We start from the raw sequence: 14,947 nt of genomic DNA, 5'->3' as shown, positions 1-14,947 counted from the left end.
GAAGGAGCTGAAGGAAGCGTATCAAGGATGTCTCAGCTATTCAAGTGAGAAATCAAATTAAACTTTGCATCAAATAGTAGAGCTGCTCTGTGCTAGAAGTTATGTCAAATTCATTAAAGGTTTCTACACACCAGCCCCCCAGGAGTCAGCGGAGAGAAAAACCAGTGCTGTGTGGCAAGGGGCTGTGTTTGCCTGCTCACCTGGATGTGCTAATGATGTGGGTAGAGGAAGAGGGAATTCTTGCTTTAACCTTCAAGAGACCTGTGTGTGGAGCAGGGAGGGACACCCGACTGCCCAGCAGCGCTAGTTCTGTGTGCACTGACAGCAAGCTGGGGATGTGTGTTCATCAGCCTGCACCGAGGGATGCTAGGTGAGGACTGGGGACAGGAGATCCAGTGAACTGGAGGTGAGGAAAACATTCCGGTCCAAGTTATCTGTCTCCTGATCTCTTATTGACAAGCTGGGAGATGGAGTCCCTTGGGACACACGCTGGGGTGTCTGGGAGGCGGATGGGAGCGATCTGAAGGAGATAAAAATATCAGTATCACAGAAGTATGCAGACTCGCTTCTTATCAGGCATGAGTCCACTCTTACTCCAGGCAAGGAAAAGATCTGGACAACACATTGCTCCCTCTGTGGGGACAGATTGCTCGGAGGCTGGCTGGAGCACACACTTGGCATGAGAGCACCGGCAGCCAGGAGGAAGCTGTGAGCGTGGTGGCAGGGGAGTCGTCTGCCGGGAATCTGCGATGCCACAGGATTTTGGCTGCCAACTGCTTTCCCTGCACAGCACACCAGAGGCTCGGAGAGCTCCCAGGTGACCAAGGCACGTCCATACCTGCCTCTCAGGAGTGGTGGGGCATGCTGAAGAGCTGGCAGCCATCGGGAGGAGAGGAACACTGAGATTCATCCACTGCAAATGCTGAATGCCAAAGTTTTCTCTGCCTCATGTGCTAAAGCCCAGGCTTGACTAATGCTATCTGATTTGATTTTTTTCATCCCTGATGCATGTAGTGCCTTGCCTTTAGAAGCACTCAAGCGCTAGCTTGATATTTAAAAGCCATTTGCAATACTGCTGCTCTGCTGGCAGGAGAAATTAGTCTGACCCAGAGATGTACATATCCTGGTGTTGGAGCAGGGGAGCCTGTTAACACGCGGGGGTGGAGGGGAGTCTCCTCAGGTGTTCCGCCTATTGCTAGGTCTGGATTAGGGCGCTCTACCCAAGAAAATGGCTTTCTTCCCTCCTTTTCTGTTGACTTGTAAGAGTTTTTAGGAACTTAAGATGCTAAACCTCAGTTAAGCAACACTTAGTAATTTCTGAGATGTAATTTATTTACAGTGCTCCCATTCACAGTGCTGTTAATTGCTGTAGTTTGCTTTCTAGCCTAGGATTTGAGAAACTGGAAAAGCCTGTGAACATGACTGCCAGGCAGGCAGGGCTGGCTCCCACCTGGGGATATGAGGTCGTTGCTGGGGAGCTGACCGTGACCCAGGCACCCTAGCTTTTGCTCCAACCAGTCCCTGTCCTGGGGCATGGGAACAGGCTAAGGAGCAGGAATGCCTGTCCTTTCTTCGTGGCTGTATGAACCAACTTTCCTGCAGTGTCTTTTGCTATCTCTGCTGTTCAGCTTGGTTCATTTGCTCCCGGTGTGATACGGGTATCCTCATCCTGCTCCGGTCTTGTTGCAAGGTTGAATGAGCTGCCTCTCTGTAGATCTGGAGGCAGAGGTGCAGAAAATCAGTGGGGCCAAGAGAAAATGAGGTACTACATGCTTGTCCTTAAGCTGCCAGCACCAGGGATGGCATCTTTGCGGTGTGATGGCTGAAAGTTTGTTTTGGTTTTTTTTTGTCTGGCATAGACTGTTGCTCGGAGATGCAGGGATGTTGTACTGAAGCTTTGCTGACATGTGAAGCCCTTGTCTAATTCCTCCAAAGCAGGCTCTGCCATCTACCTGTGAGATACCAGCTTGTCTAGGATGAGGTGGGATGTGGGGCAGAGCTGCCCTCCAGTTCTGTGGTCCAGGAAACAGGGAAGACTTGAACAGCTGTGATCCCTCATCCTATTTTATCTCCGCTTCTGAGAACCTGTGGCTGCTGGGGCTGGGTTCTGGCAAGGGGAGAGGAGCAGCCTCCTGTGTTTTGGGGATGGAGAAGCTCTCCCTTCTCCTGTCCATGAGCCGGTGGACTCCATCTTACTGTCTAGACTGGCAGCATCTTTAGGAGAGTCTCCCAGATGGCTTATTGGGGAAAGAAGTTAGAGACTGATCGAAGTACCTCATCCAGTGTCAAACCACTGGCTTCACCTTGTGCTTTCCAAGGACCGTTTGAAAAGGGCAGAATAGAGTGGCTCCCCTTCCCCTCGCACAGGGCTGGGGGACTGCTGGGGGCGAGTGAGTTTGTGTAGGACCTGTGATGAGGTCCTTGTCGTGGTTTGGCTTCAGAGGCACTGCTGTGACCCTGACCTTTCGTGCAGGCTTAGACAAATCATGGCAAAGTGGCCCTGCCTTATCTTCTGGAAGGCCCTATCTCCCTGACTGGTACCCATCTCGGCCTGCTAATGGAGCAGTGTGTTCTACACAGTGGATTTAGCCATCAGCCATCATCTCCAGTTGAGCTTGATCTATAACGCCTGTTTGTAGGCATGGGAAGCGTTCAGCACTCCCAGGAGCTGGTGGTGTGTGAAGTCTGGATTTATTAGCCATCTGGAATGCTGCTGGGCCATTTGTTACCGAGGATCTTGCAGGAAGAGCCTCTGCTACAGTGAACTCTGTGCTGTAAGGAGAGTCAGGATAACTTCTGGGAACTCGTGGCAGGGAGTCTTGGCTTTTCAAGTGCCTACAACCAGCAAGTTTGAACCACTGCCCGCCTGCTGTGATGTTCCTTTTGAACATCCTGGTCCAGGCATCCATGGAGAAACGTGACTCACTTCTTCGTAGGCTGAGCGTGCCAAGATGCTGCTGGAGGGGCTTCTGGTTTTGCTTCTTAAGCCTGACCTCTTCCTTGTGCATTTGGCGATGCCTCGTGAGCTGGGGCTGTGGGGAATGTGCCTTCTCTCTCCATGGCTGACCTGCAGAGCAGGAATCTGGCCCTGGAGCATCCCCTGCCCTTTGCAGGGCTTGTGTTCAGACACTGAGCTGGGCAGCTCCAAAAAATAACATGCAAATGAAATGCAAAGCTGAGGGGTAAGGGCGCTGCTGACTTCTTTGCTGCTGAACTCTGCTGCCTGCAGGAGAATTGTATTCTGGCTGTTGCTTATGTTGTTCTTCCCTGATTAGCCTGGGCAATGCACTGGCAAGATAAAGGCAGTTATCTCCTCTGCTTGCGCTGAGATCTTATTATGCATTTCCATGAAGTGAAAGGGGAGGGAGGGAGCAACCCAAGTCTCCCAGAACCTTGCCAGCTCTCGGGGAAGCAGGGCTGGTCTTCAGCAGGCGGGTGGGCTGAGGAGGGGTTACCCAGGCGCTAGGAAGCGGAGTTAATGACTCTGAGCCAGGGCACCGGCTTTCTGCTGCCTCCTGGACCGTGTGGGCAGCTGCAGAGCAAGGGCTGTGGATGCAGATGAGTTGGCAGGGACATCAGGTTGGATGGCAGGGTCTAGCAGGTGGGTGGAGAGCGGGGAGTTTTTCTCCCTTTTCTCCTTGGTTTGAGGAGTCCTCTGTGCGCACAAGCCACGCGGAGCATGCTCTCCTGTGAAAACGGGTGACAGTGGGTGGTAGTGAAAGTGGATGGTCCTATGGGCCAAGGGGTGACAGGGGGAAGTGTCTGTGCTCCCAGGCTCCAAGGTTGCTTGCAGACAACCTTGGAAATGGCTAGATAAGGTCTTTATCATTTCTTGGTTACGGACCTACCCAGCACTCCCTCTCCACCATCCCCGTTCTGCAGAGCTGCACAGTCCCAGCCTCACCTGATCCCACAGCCCTCAGCTGAGTTAGATGTCCTGACCACAGTCCCTTGTCCTGTCTCCCAGGCCTGAGAGCTGCTTTCAGCCTGCAGGACCCTCTGAAATCACCCAGGAGTAAAGTGCACGTAACCTGAGTCAAGAGTTGGTTTCCTTTCCAGGGCTGAGAGTTGTGCTGCCTGTTCCAGTGCGGGGAAGTTTCCCTGATCATGGACCGCAGTTCTCCTGCTTCATAACACAGTGGTGGAGAGCCCAGCTTTAAATATGGAGAGTTAATGAAAAAGCTCCTCTGAAAACCATTGCACTTTGCAGAAACAAGTGCCTGTGTTGTTCGGGTTGTTTTTAAAACCTCTAACTGCTGTGTTCTTCAGCAGCTTAAGCTTCGTGCATAATAAACCCCTGAAATGAAGTCAGGCTCTTAGGATAGCGTGAGGTTGGAATAAACTGAAAGGAGAGCAGCAAAAGGACTGGTTCCTAACAGTGCTGAGCCATCTCCTGCGATGGGTCTCCTTCCCGGGGGAGCCAGGCTGGTGGGAGGTCTGGGCTTTGCTGAGGAGCGAGGGCTGGGTGTGGGACTGGAGCTGTACAGCCACCTCCCCACGGCCTCATTGCAGGCTTAGTCATGGTGAGCGTCAGTCTGGTCAGAAATGATTATGACTGCCCAGAAATCATTAGCACTGTGCCACGAGTACAAGTCCATCCCTTCTGCTTTTCTGCTGCTGGACATATGGGCGCATGGGGAAGCAGATTTCCCATGTAGGGATGATCCCTGTGGAGCTCACGGGGGTGTGCAGGTCTGGGGTTTAAGCCTGAGCCTGAGCTGTGCTGGCTGGTGGCCGTGCTTCATCGCGAGGAAATGAGGGCGTCGCTGGTGCAGGGATGTTTGTGGGAAGCCACAGAGGCGAGGGTTGCCCAGGTCGGGACAGAGGAGCTGTGAGATGTCCCAGGAGAACAAGCGCTGCCATGGCTGCTAGCCTGTGTCAGCTGGCGATGGGAACCTGAGGGTGGCTTCAGGAGGTGGCAGGGTTCCCCCAGCACCCTGTGGTGTTGACCTCAGGCACCAGGAGTAGCAGGAGGCTGTGAGTGCTGGAGCTGCGTCTCTGCCCTCGGGTGTAGCACTGAGTCCCGACAAACTTCGGCTGGAGGGTGCCTGGTGACTCCTGCCCCCTGATTAACACAAGGGGAAACAAGGATGACTGGTGACAGGTGGCATTTCCTCAGGGCTCCGTACTGGGCGCGGTGCTGCTCAGCACCCTTGTTGGTGACATGGGCGCTGGGACTGAGCGCCCCCTCAGCAGGTTTGCTGCTGACACCAGCCTGCGCGGTGCGTCAGCGCGCTGGAGGGAAGGGACGCCATCCCGGGGGACCGTGACAGGCTTGAGAGGTGGGCCCGTGTGAACCTCGTGATGTTCAACAAGGCCAAGTGCAAGGTCCTGCACGTGGGTCAGGGCAATCCCAAGCACAAGTACAGGCTGGCTAGAAGACAGACTGAGAGCAGCCCTGAGGAGGACTTGGGGATGCTGGTGGACGAGAAGCTCACCACGACCCGGCAATGTGCACTCGCAGCCCAGAAAGCCAACCATACCCTGGGCTGCATCACCAGCAGCGTGGCCAGCAGGGCGAGGGAGGGGGCTCTGCCCCTCTGCTCCGCTCCGGTGAGACCCCCCCTGCAGCCCTGCGTCCAGCTCTGGGGCCCAGCGTAAGAAGGACATGGACCTGCTGGAGCGAGTCCAGAGGAGGGACACGGAGATGATCGAGGGCTGGAGCACCTCTCCTGTGAGGGCAGGCTGAGAGCTGGGGTTGTTCAGCCTGGAGAAGGGAAGGCTCCAGGAGAACTTCCAGTGCCTAAAGGGGCCAACCAAAAAGCTGGAGAGGGCCTTCTTGCAAGGGTCTGTATCAACAGGACAAGGTGGAATGGTTTTAAACTGAAAGAGGGGAGATTTAGATTAGATACTAGACAGAAATTCTTCCCTGTGAGGGCGGTGAGGCGCTGGCCCAGGTTGCCCAGGGCAGCTGTGGGTGCCCCATCCCTGGGGGTGCTCAGGGCCAGGCTGGACGGGGCTTGGAGCAACCTGGTCTGGTGGAAGGTGTCCCTGCCCGGGGCAGGGGGGTGGGACTAGGTGATCTTTAAGGTCCCTTCCAACCCAAACTGTTCTATGATTCTGTGACCGCCTTCTCCCTGTGCTGGGAAGGTGTGAACTGCAGCACTTGGATGGCTCTGCTCTCCGTCACACGGGCTCTGCCTGGCTGGGCTGCAGGTGGCCTGGCTGGGAGCTGAACTGCCTTGGAAGATGCTGCTCTGTCCTGTCTGACCTGGGCTCCAAGGTGAGACACAAGCGCACGTGTCAAGCAGTACCCGCTGCTGCCAAATCCCTGCCTTCTCCTTGTCCCCTGTCACAGAGCGCTGAACCAAGCCGTGGTTCTCATGGAACTCATCCAAGATGGATGAACCAAGCCATGAGGGTGTTGCAAAGCTGGGACACCCGCTGTGCTTTTGGGCAGTGGCGCTAGCTGAAACTGCGTCACGTGCTGGAGAAACCTGGGTTCCTGATGGAAGCAGGCTGTAGGTAAATGGCTTTTGTTGGCTTGTTAGATATATAATTCATGTTCTTATGCACGTCGGGGGTGCATGAAGCCAGATCTGAATGGTTTATTCATCAGCGGTGCTTGGTTCCCTCATGCAGTGTCCCTTCCCTCCCCGTGGTGTGTCTCTGCAGCGAGGTGGGGGTGCCTGTTAGCTTTGCTGTCTGGCCGGCTCTGGTGCCTGTCTCCCTGTGAGCTGTGCTGGGAGATAGAAGGGATGCAAGGCTGGGGATGTTTGCTCCCCCAGCAGACCCAGGGGGATGTCCCTGGCCTCCAGCCCAGCCCTTGGCATCACAGGAATGGCCAAGGCAGACCCTTCCCCAGCCACGTCCTTGGCAGCAGCCAAGGCATGGCCCCAAATATCCCCTCTCGGCACTAATCCCATTCAGATGCTGTCCTCCACTTCTCCCCGGTGAGGCTGCAGGCACAAGAGACCTGCTGCTTCATTTAGGACTGAATTGATTAGCTCTTGCCCTCGGGAGCAGCTTGCTCAGCTTGCACTCGAGATAAGCGAGGCCGTGTCCTCCTGGCTGTGGGACTCCTCAGCACCTGGCAGAGCTGTGATTAGCCTCTATTTATGCAGGCTGTTAAGCAAACACCTGCAAGGCTCAGGGACAGAGAAGTCAAGTCATCTTTGCAAGCAAATAGTCATGTTGCATTAAACTGAGAACACTGTCCCTTTTTTTCCTTTTATTCTTCTTTTTCTTTTTTTTCTTTTTTTTTTTTTTTGTGGTGCCTCTTAGAGCCTGAGATATCTTAAGTCCCTGTGAAATCTGTAGGGCTACAAACCAGAGAGGATTGCTGCAAGCAGCAGTGACACTAATATCGTGTGATATTCTCGCAGCGCTGGGCTGATTGCTGGGGGCACGGCGTGGTTGTGACTTCTGGGGTTGCTGCTATAGCTGACAATTTCTAAACTTGTTCTGCTCTTATTGCTTTCTCCTCTGTTTGCGATTCTCTGTAGCTCACCCCTAATCTCCTGCAATAGACCCGCCGATACAGCCCGTGGTGCGATGGGTAGCGTCAGAGGGGCACCGCGATGTTGAGATCTATCTGAGTGTTAATAAAAGGGCTTAATGCTGAGAAAAGGAAATCCTGCTCTTCCAGAGACCTTGCCAGAGCATCTCATCTAATTAACCTCAGAGGTGATCATTTACAGCAGTGTGGTGTGCCAGCAAAGAGCCCCAAAAGAGTCTCCGTCCCTTCGAAGGCAGGTGGCTTTCCCTCTTGGAAAGCCAGAGCAGACCTGTACCGCAGGAGGGCTGGAGCAGTAGGCAGCTGAAGTAGCATCCCAAATTGCAGGGATGTTGTTGCATATGGACACATACGCTTTGTCCCAGTGGGATCCCTGATCCCTGGAGCAGACTGAAGGGGTTGGGGTGTGAATAGCAGCGCCTTGGCAGGAGACCTGCCTCATCTGCCACCCTCAGGGTGGTGTACACATGTGCGTGGGAGGGGTATGGATTTCTTCCTCGCTGGGCACTTCCTTCCAGTCCTAAGGAAATTCTTTCAATGAAAAAGCCTTTGCTTGCTTCTTCACAGGTAACTGGAGAAATCCCATCCTCCCAGATAAAGAACATGTCAGTGCTGTTGTTGCCCACCACTGTAACACATCCCCTTCCTTCTGGCCACGGGAAGGTGAGATCTGCAGCAGCCAGCAACCTGCCGGTCTTTCCTCCATCCCCCACCCCACCATGCCCCAGGGTGTTCTTTCCAGTCTGTGTTTTTGCAGTCGGTTTGCCAAGTCCTTTTCATGGTGGTGGTGGGTGGGGATGGGGAACCAACCAGTAAGTAGCTCTGCAGCGTACTACAGATAGAAGCAACTGGCAGCAGAGCTCAAGCCTTCGGCTCCACGGCCCCTTGAGCAAATAGCCTGGCAGAGTGGAGGCAGCAGATGCCCATCCTCGCTGCGGGCATCTCCTCTGGGAAAACAAGACTGCCTCCCAGGGGAGCTGTGAAGACCTTGGGACAGCTAAGGGGGTAGAAGTTGGAGTCCCGTGGGGTGAATTTGGGGTTTAGAGAATTGCTTGCCCCTTAAATTGCTTAAATTGAGTATTTGGTCTCATATTTTTTCTAAGGCACTGAGCTTTCTCTTGGCCTCGAGGGAAACATGCTGCTGTTGGATCTGTTTTTCTCCCAAAGTCTCACAGCAATCCTGCCTATAATTTGGGGTCTTTTACGTAACCAAAAATAGCTGCAGTGTTTGTAGCTCTGCAGTAAGCTGTTTATTACTCTTATTGTGCTTGTGTTTAGGTTATTTGTAGACACATATGTTCCTAAAATTCCTGTCTCTTTCAACAGTACTTCCAACGCTGTTCCTGGGCACAGTTCCTCCTTCCCTGTTCTCCCTTCCTCCTGGGAATAGTGAACAAACCCACAGTGCCTTGCCTTTGCCTTCCCTGCTCAGCTTGGTGGCTGAGCTCTGTCTCCATTCTGGCTGCCACTGGAGTATCCAGTGTCTCGGTTTGGCTGCCACTTTACTCTTCAGTTAATTACCTCTTCCTCGCTGAGGACTTCGCTCAGCTGGTTGGAAGTGCAGGTCAGGGCTTTCAGCTGTGATTTTTTTTTTTTTTCTTTTCCTTCAGTGTCCTTATCTTACTCTCCTAATGATGCTTCCTTGTGTTTCACAAGAAGTCGGAGGCAGGTACCGTAGTCCTGTGGGAAAGAGGGAAGAGGTGAAGGGTGCACGCTGATCCTCAGTTGTGCCACTTCTGTGAAGTTGCCTTTTGCTGGTGTGAAATCCTCTCCCGGCTGGGGTGTGAAGATGTGGGGTGGAGGGGAGCCTGGATGTTGGCGGTGTAGATGTACCTTGTGCTGCTCCAGCTTCTTGCCATGCAGTGCTGTCAGAGCTGGAGCATAGCTGTCGCAACTGTGATGACAGGAGCATGACTACAGTTTGAACAAGATGGAAGAGGACCTAAAACTTTCCCTGATTCTTGAATCCCAAGACTCAATTTGCTGCCCCTCTGCAGCGCTGGGATTTTCTGGTCTTGGCAGGCTTTTGTCCGTCTGAGTGGTCCTTTGCAGCTCCTGTACTGTCACCCCAAGCCTCAGCAGCCATTTCAGCAGCGATCCAGGTTCTTCTTGTACATGGGGTCAACAAAAGGGTTGCATGCTCTTCCTCGGTGTTCTGCTGGGGTCTTGTTTCCCAGCCAGGGCCAGGGGATGCAGGCAGGGAGCCTGGCTGTGCTCTGGGTGCTGTCCCACCGGGAGCAGATCCCTGCAGCGGTGGTGGTGAGGCTCAGCATGGCAGCAGCTTGGGTGGAAGTGGGGGTTTGGGTGAGTTGTGGGGGAGGATAGGATCTCTCGGCCATCGGTTAGGAAGGGTGAGGCTGCCAGAGCAAATATTTGCTGTGCATGTGCATCTCCAGCCTCCCTCGTGCTGCAGTGAGGAGCAAAGTCGCTTGTGTTTACCAGGACGTGAAGAAAAGACCTAGCTGTACACCATGGCTGAACCAAGCACAGTGGTGAGCCTGGGATCAGCGGGCTGATGTACCCAGAGAGGGCAGTTCCCGGGAGACGCACAGCTCTGGGTGCCTTCGCTGTCCCACTGATGCTGTGGGGCAGGATGCAGGCATAACCTGGCCCCATAGGCAGGGCTGGTGTGGCCACCTCCAGATCGTGTCCATGGCGTTTAGGAGAGTGAGTGAACAGGGAGCGATGGGGAAAGTTCAGCTGTCCCTGCTCTGCCTTGGGATTCATGTGTGGTTTGCTTCAGAGAGCAGGATCTGGTCCCATGCCTGCTAATGGCTTGGAACGTCTGTTCTGCAGAGAGCTGTCAGGGTAGGGAGCAGGCTCGGCTCCGTAGGAGGAAAGACTTCAAACAGCAATTAGCTAACGTTGCCATTTCCAGAGAAACAGCTCTTGGTGCGCCGGACAATGGGCTGCAGGAGGCAAACAGGTTAAAAGCTCTAATTCTGGTAAGATACATTTAGGTGGGCTTTTTTCCTTTCAAAGGAAGGTAGGTTAAAAAGGTTCTGACTTCTTTAAATAGACTTCCCTTTCCTTAACCAGCTAGGAGCTCCATTAGGAGCACTGGCTATTCCCTTCCACCCAGCCAGGGTGGCTGTCCTGGTGCTTGTGACACATGCTGAACACAGCAGCACCTGTGAGGGCAGGTTTCCAGACACCCCCTCAGCAGCAGAAGGGCTGAAATAAAAGGGTCTGTTTTCCCTCAACAGCGATCAAAAGGAAGAAGTTATCTGCTGCTGCTTGCCGGTTGTATTATTTATTCTATTAGCTGAAGCGTAGCAGTGTAAAAGATAATTTAGCCTGGGTTAATGCAGCATAATACAAAACTCATTACCAAGCCAGAACCGTGTTCTCCTGCCACCCTGCACCTGCTGCTGTCCCTAGATGCCTGAAGGTCCCGGGTCCCCTCTCACAGCATGGGCTGGGGCATCGGGGCAGCTGTGGACCTGCAGAGGGGAAATTATGTCAACAAGCTGTGGCTGATGGCAGCAATCAGCTGTGGCTGACATGGGAATGAACGTGGAGCTCATTTCCCAGCACCTACTGCCGAGGCCGCCTCCACCATTGCCTCCTGCTGCCTTCAGTGGCTTTCAGCGCCAAGGTGAGCGCTGCTGGTGCTGCCATCCTGGAGCCGATGCTCTCGCTTAACACGGGAAGGCAGGAGCATCTGTCCCCCACCACTTCCCTGTTAGCGTGCTGCTATGAAGGCAAAAAGCCATCTGCCTGTGGAGGTTGGGCTCCGTGGTCGGTGATGTTTGCTAATCCAAGAGAAGAGTGCAATGGGAGGGCAGACAGAGGGATGTGCAGTGAGGGATGCAACGTCGTCCTCTGAATTCACTGAAACACGGGTCTCCTGTATGTTGCTTTCCTGTTGACCAGGAGACCAGACCCACTGCTCTTCCACACAATACCAGATCTCCTGACATGCCCTTCTCACAGTTGCTGGAGAGAAGCTCAACATGGGGGTGATGGTCCTGCGCGGTTCCTGCCTGGATGCCTCCTCTTCCTTGTCAGGTCAGTGTTGCCAGATGGGGTCTTGCCTTCAGGAGGAGCCTCCAGTGCCAGGTTCACACTAATTTTGCTAAGCACCTTAACTGCTGAGGACACTTGCATGACACGGCTGGTTCAAGAAGGTTTTTACAGAGCATGGCAATTTATTGTGGCTCAGCATTTGCAGAGTAACTCTGTACAGTTAGCTGGCTTGCTGGTGTTTGCCCTGGGATCTGTCTGGGGCATCCCAGACCTGCTGGGGGCTGAGAGGTACCTGAAGCTCGATGGTCTACTAAACTTGCTGTGGTGACAGCCTTATCTGGCCCACCGTGGGGTAGCCCTGGACCTTTGGTATGCTTCTTTCCATGATTTCACCTAAATTCTGCTACTTTTCATTGTCAGAAGGAGTGCAGGCAAGGTAACGATCTGGGTGCAGATTGGAGGGTGCATCCCCTTTACCTTGTCACATACTCATGATATTAAGTCCAAGTGCATCACATTCTGGATGTTTATAAATCATAAGGGAAACATATTTCTTCCTTAATCCCCTGAGCTTTTTTAATTCCTTCATTGTGTTAATACGTTGTTTAAGCTGTATGTCAGCCCTTGTTCTTGCTCGCTGTAGAGGAGCTGGCTTGTCAGCACTTTTGTCTCCATCCTTTTCCCATCAGCATCCGAGAGCTTGGGTAGAGCTGCTACACGTTACTTCTGTGGCAGCACTGTGATTGCCTCTCAGCACTGCCACTGTCAGTGCAGACTGACCAGTACAGCAGTTCCATGAGTATGTTCTTCCTGACAAGCATTATTTGCCCTCGATAAATCAGGTAGCATACCTTCAGTTGCGAGTAATAAGTGGTAACGTCCTCCTTTCACATCATCTGAAGATTTCTAGGTCTCTGTTTCACCCCAAGGGGCTACCTTGCCTCCACCGCAGTGGGACGCAGAGATGCCTGAGCTAACTCTGAGCGAGGAATTGTGGAGTCCAGAAGCAGCAGGACTGCTTTAAATGAGGCTTTTGCTCTCTGTAATCATCCCATCTTGAGAAGTACAAGATACTATGTCAAGCTGCAGGGCTTCTTCTCAAGGTAGGCAGGTCAACGTTGGCCTTGCTATCTGGGACAGCTGTCTAGCTGTCCCGGCAGCGTATGGGCTGTCCGCTTCAGTGGGGGACCACAGAGACACCCACCAATAATATACTTTGCTGGCTGGTTTGGTGCATTATACGTTCTCAGATCTGCGTTTGCCCCCCATGTTGGATGCTTTCTCCCCCCTTGGAGCAGGGGCTGGGCTGGGCAGGCTGGGATCCCCAGCATGGTGTGCAGGGGAGCATGGTGCTCCCAAGGTGGTGTTTACAGAGGGCGAGAGGAGCTGACAAGCTTTTTCACATCCATTGCTTTGGTGTATCTGGGCCTGCCTCCCCATGCCTACCTGTTTTTCCCAAATACCACTGCTCCTGGTTACCTCCTGTCAGCTGCGTCTGTCCCCCTCTTCCTGAAGCGATGCGCAGCTCTGAGCTCCTCTGGATGGATGTGATGGTCCTTCCACTGATCTTCACGTCCATTCCCTGCCGCAGTGCTTGGCCTGTTCTCTCTCTGGTGCTACGAGCCCAGCAGCCCTCTCCCTGTGCTCTGAGCCAGCACAGCCTTGTTCCCAAATGCTGCGGGAAAGCTTCCCTGTCGGAGCAGAGCCCACCCATGGGTGAGATGCTGTCATGCTCTGCCCACGTGCCTGGCAGCAGGGGCTGGATTCGTTTGCTCTCCTTCCCCCAGAGCAGTGGGGAGGGCAGAGCTCGCTGCAGGCAGGCAGAGCCACCTCCTTCCCCCCCCCTCCCCACCAGCACACGCTGTGCAAGGGAGGATGACAAGGCTCCTTTTGTTCCCGTGGGTGGGAGGTGGCACTGAGCCCCCTGCTCCCCCTGTGACTCAGGCAGAGGCTGCTCCGCACCACGAGCTGGCAGGCTGTTCCCGGGCTTTTTGGAGGGGGCATGGTGGGGACCTGGAGGCTGCATCCTCTTTTGCTTCCCAGGAGGGCTGGGAGCGGGCTCCTGCACACCTGCCCTCCCTTTTGAAAGGTGGGGAGAACTTATTGCTGTTCTTTGCGTGGCTTTTGTCAAGTTGAATCTGACAAGAAGAGTGCTGTAACTGCTTGGGTGCTGTTTGCACCTGTCCCTGCCCCACAAACCTTGGTGAGGCTCTAACTGCCCCCTACCACATCCCTTTCCCAGTTCGCTGTGGGGTCAAAGAGAGCTTTGCCCTGGCAGAGGGGAGCCTGTGGCACTGGGTCCTCTTGGCTGTGAGCGGCACGAACAGTGTTTACTGGCAGGTATCCCTCCCTGCGCCCCTGCCTGCCTCGTGCTTGTTCCCAAGAGGAATGAGCTGCATGTGACGATTTCTGAGATGAATCCGGCTCCCAGGTGTCAGGATATGCTTCCCAGCAGAAGGAAAGGAGCTGGAAAGCTGAGCTTCACCTGTGTATAAGTTCTTCCAGGCTTTGCTGCAGCAAAACCTGGCTCTGTGCAGCTGCTCATCAGCTGCCTGCGGTGCCCCCTTCCCTCTGCCATAGCTGGAGCAGAGAAGTGGGAACAAACCTGGGCAAACCGACTTGCAGTCCCTTGGGAAACAGCACAGGGTGGGAAAACGCTTGGGCATGGCTCTGCGGCTGTGCCCCTGGGCTCACAGCCCTCTGAGAGCAGCTGGGACTGACTGAGCTGGTCTGGAGGGCTGGGAGGCGGGTACCGCAGCGGAGGAGATGCTGGCTGTCCAAGAGCTGTCCCTGTCCCCGTTTCCCTGAATGAATGTGGGATCCCAGGACGGCAGGCAGCAGGGATGGGCTCTGCTGCCTGCTTTAGCAGCCAGATTGGCTGGAGTTGCCACAGGTTTATCCATCAGCAGTAAGACTGATCAGCCCTGGAGGGACAGCGTGACTCTTGGTCCCTAAGGTCCCTGGGGAGCGGCACTTCTGCAAGCCAGGTTAAAGCCAGCTGCCAGGCATCTGCTTTTTCTGGAGCTCCCTTGGGCATGTGAGGCTGAATCCTGTCCCTTGCCCCTCATGAAGCCTCTCTAGCCCCCGCATCCCCATGCTGCAGCAGCATCCTGCCCTCTGATGTGGCAGCCCAACCTCACCATGCACCGGCAGCTCCCTTTTTGCTTCGGCTGAGCCTTCTCCACCCCTTGCTGGGCTGCCACAGCTTCGCATCCTCCCAGCCGTGTGCTCCGGCCGCTCTGCTGGTGCCTTGGCTGCATGGGGGGCAGCCTCCCCTCGCTCCCTGCTCATCCTGCCTTGCAGGATCAGCCTGGCTGCCCTGCTTATTTGATTTTATTTGGTTTGTGTTGGCCGAGGATGAAGTCGCAGGTATTTCTGAGCAGCGATAGGATCTCACCAGCCAGCCCTCCTTTAATAAGATCCCAGGCGTCTGAGGTACCAGATTACCTTATCTCCTCTCTGCAGATGTACACTGCTCCCCTCTCTCGCCAAATTGGGAAGAAGCAGCCGAAACGCTGCTAC

At 54.3% G+C, this 14,947-nt stretch overlaps 1 long non-coding RNA gene across 1 annotated transcript in view; it reads left to right on the top strand.

Annotated features, from left to right (window-relative positions):
• The window catches only part of LOC106112227 (uncharacterized), a 41,228-nt gene that overhangs the window by 10,635 nt on the left and 15,646 nt on the right, over positions 1 to 14,947 (top strand). The window contains exons 5-6 of the long non-coding RNA XR_008745944.1: positions 11,333 to 11,467; positions 12,328 to 12,528. This is a non-coding gene — a long non-coding RNA (uncharacterized LOC106112227). The remainder of the gene's footprint in view (positions 1 to 11,332; positions 11,468 to 12,327; positions 12,529 to 14,947) is intronic.

This window comes from Falco peregrinus, chromosome 2 (genome assembly GCF_023634155.1).
Source record: "Falco peregrinus isolate bFalPer1 chromosome 2, bFalPer1.pri, whole genome shotgun sequence".
Classification (NCBI taxonomy): Eukaryota; Metazoa; Chordata; class Aves; order Falconiformes; family Falconidae; genus Falco; species Falco peregrinus.
Note: the sequence above shows the minus strand (reverse complement) of the source record. Positions and strands in the feature narration are given on the sequence as shown.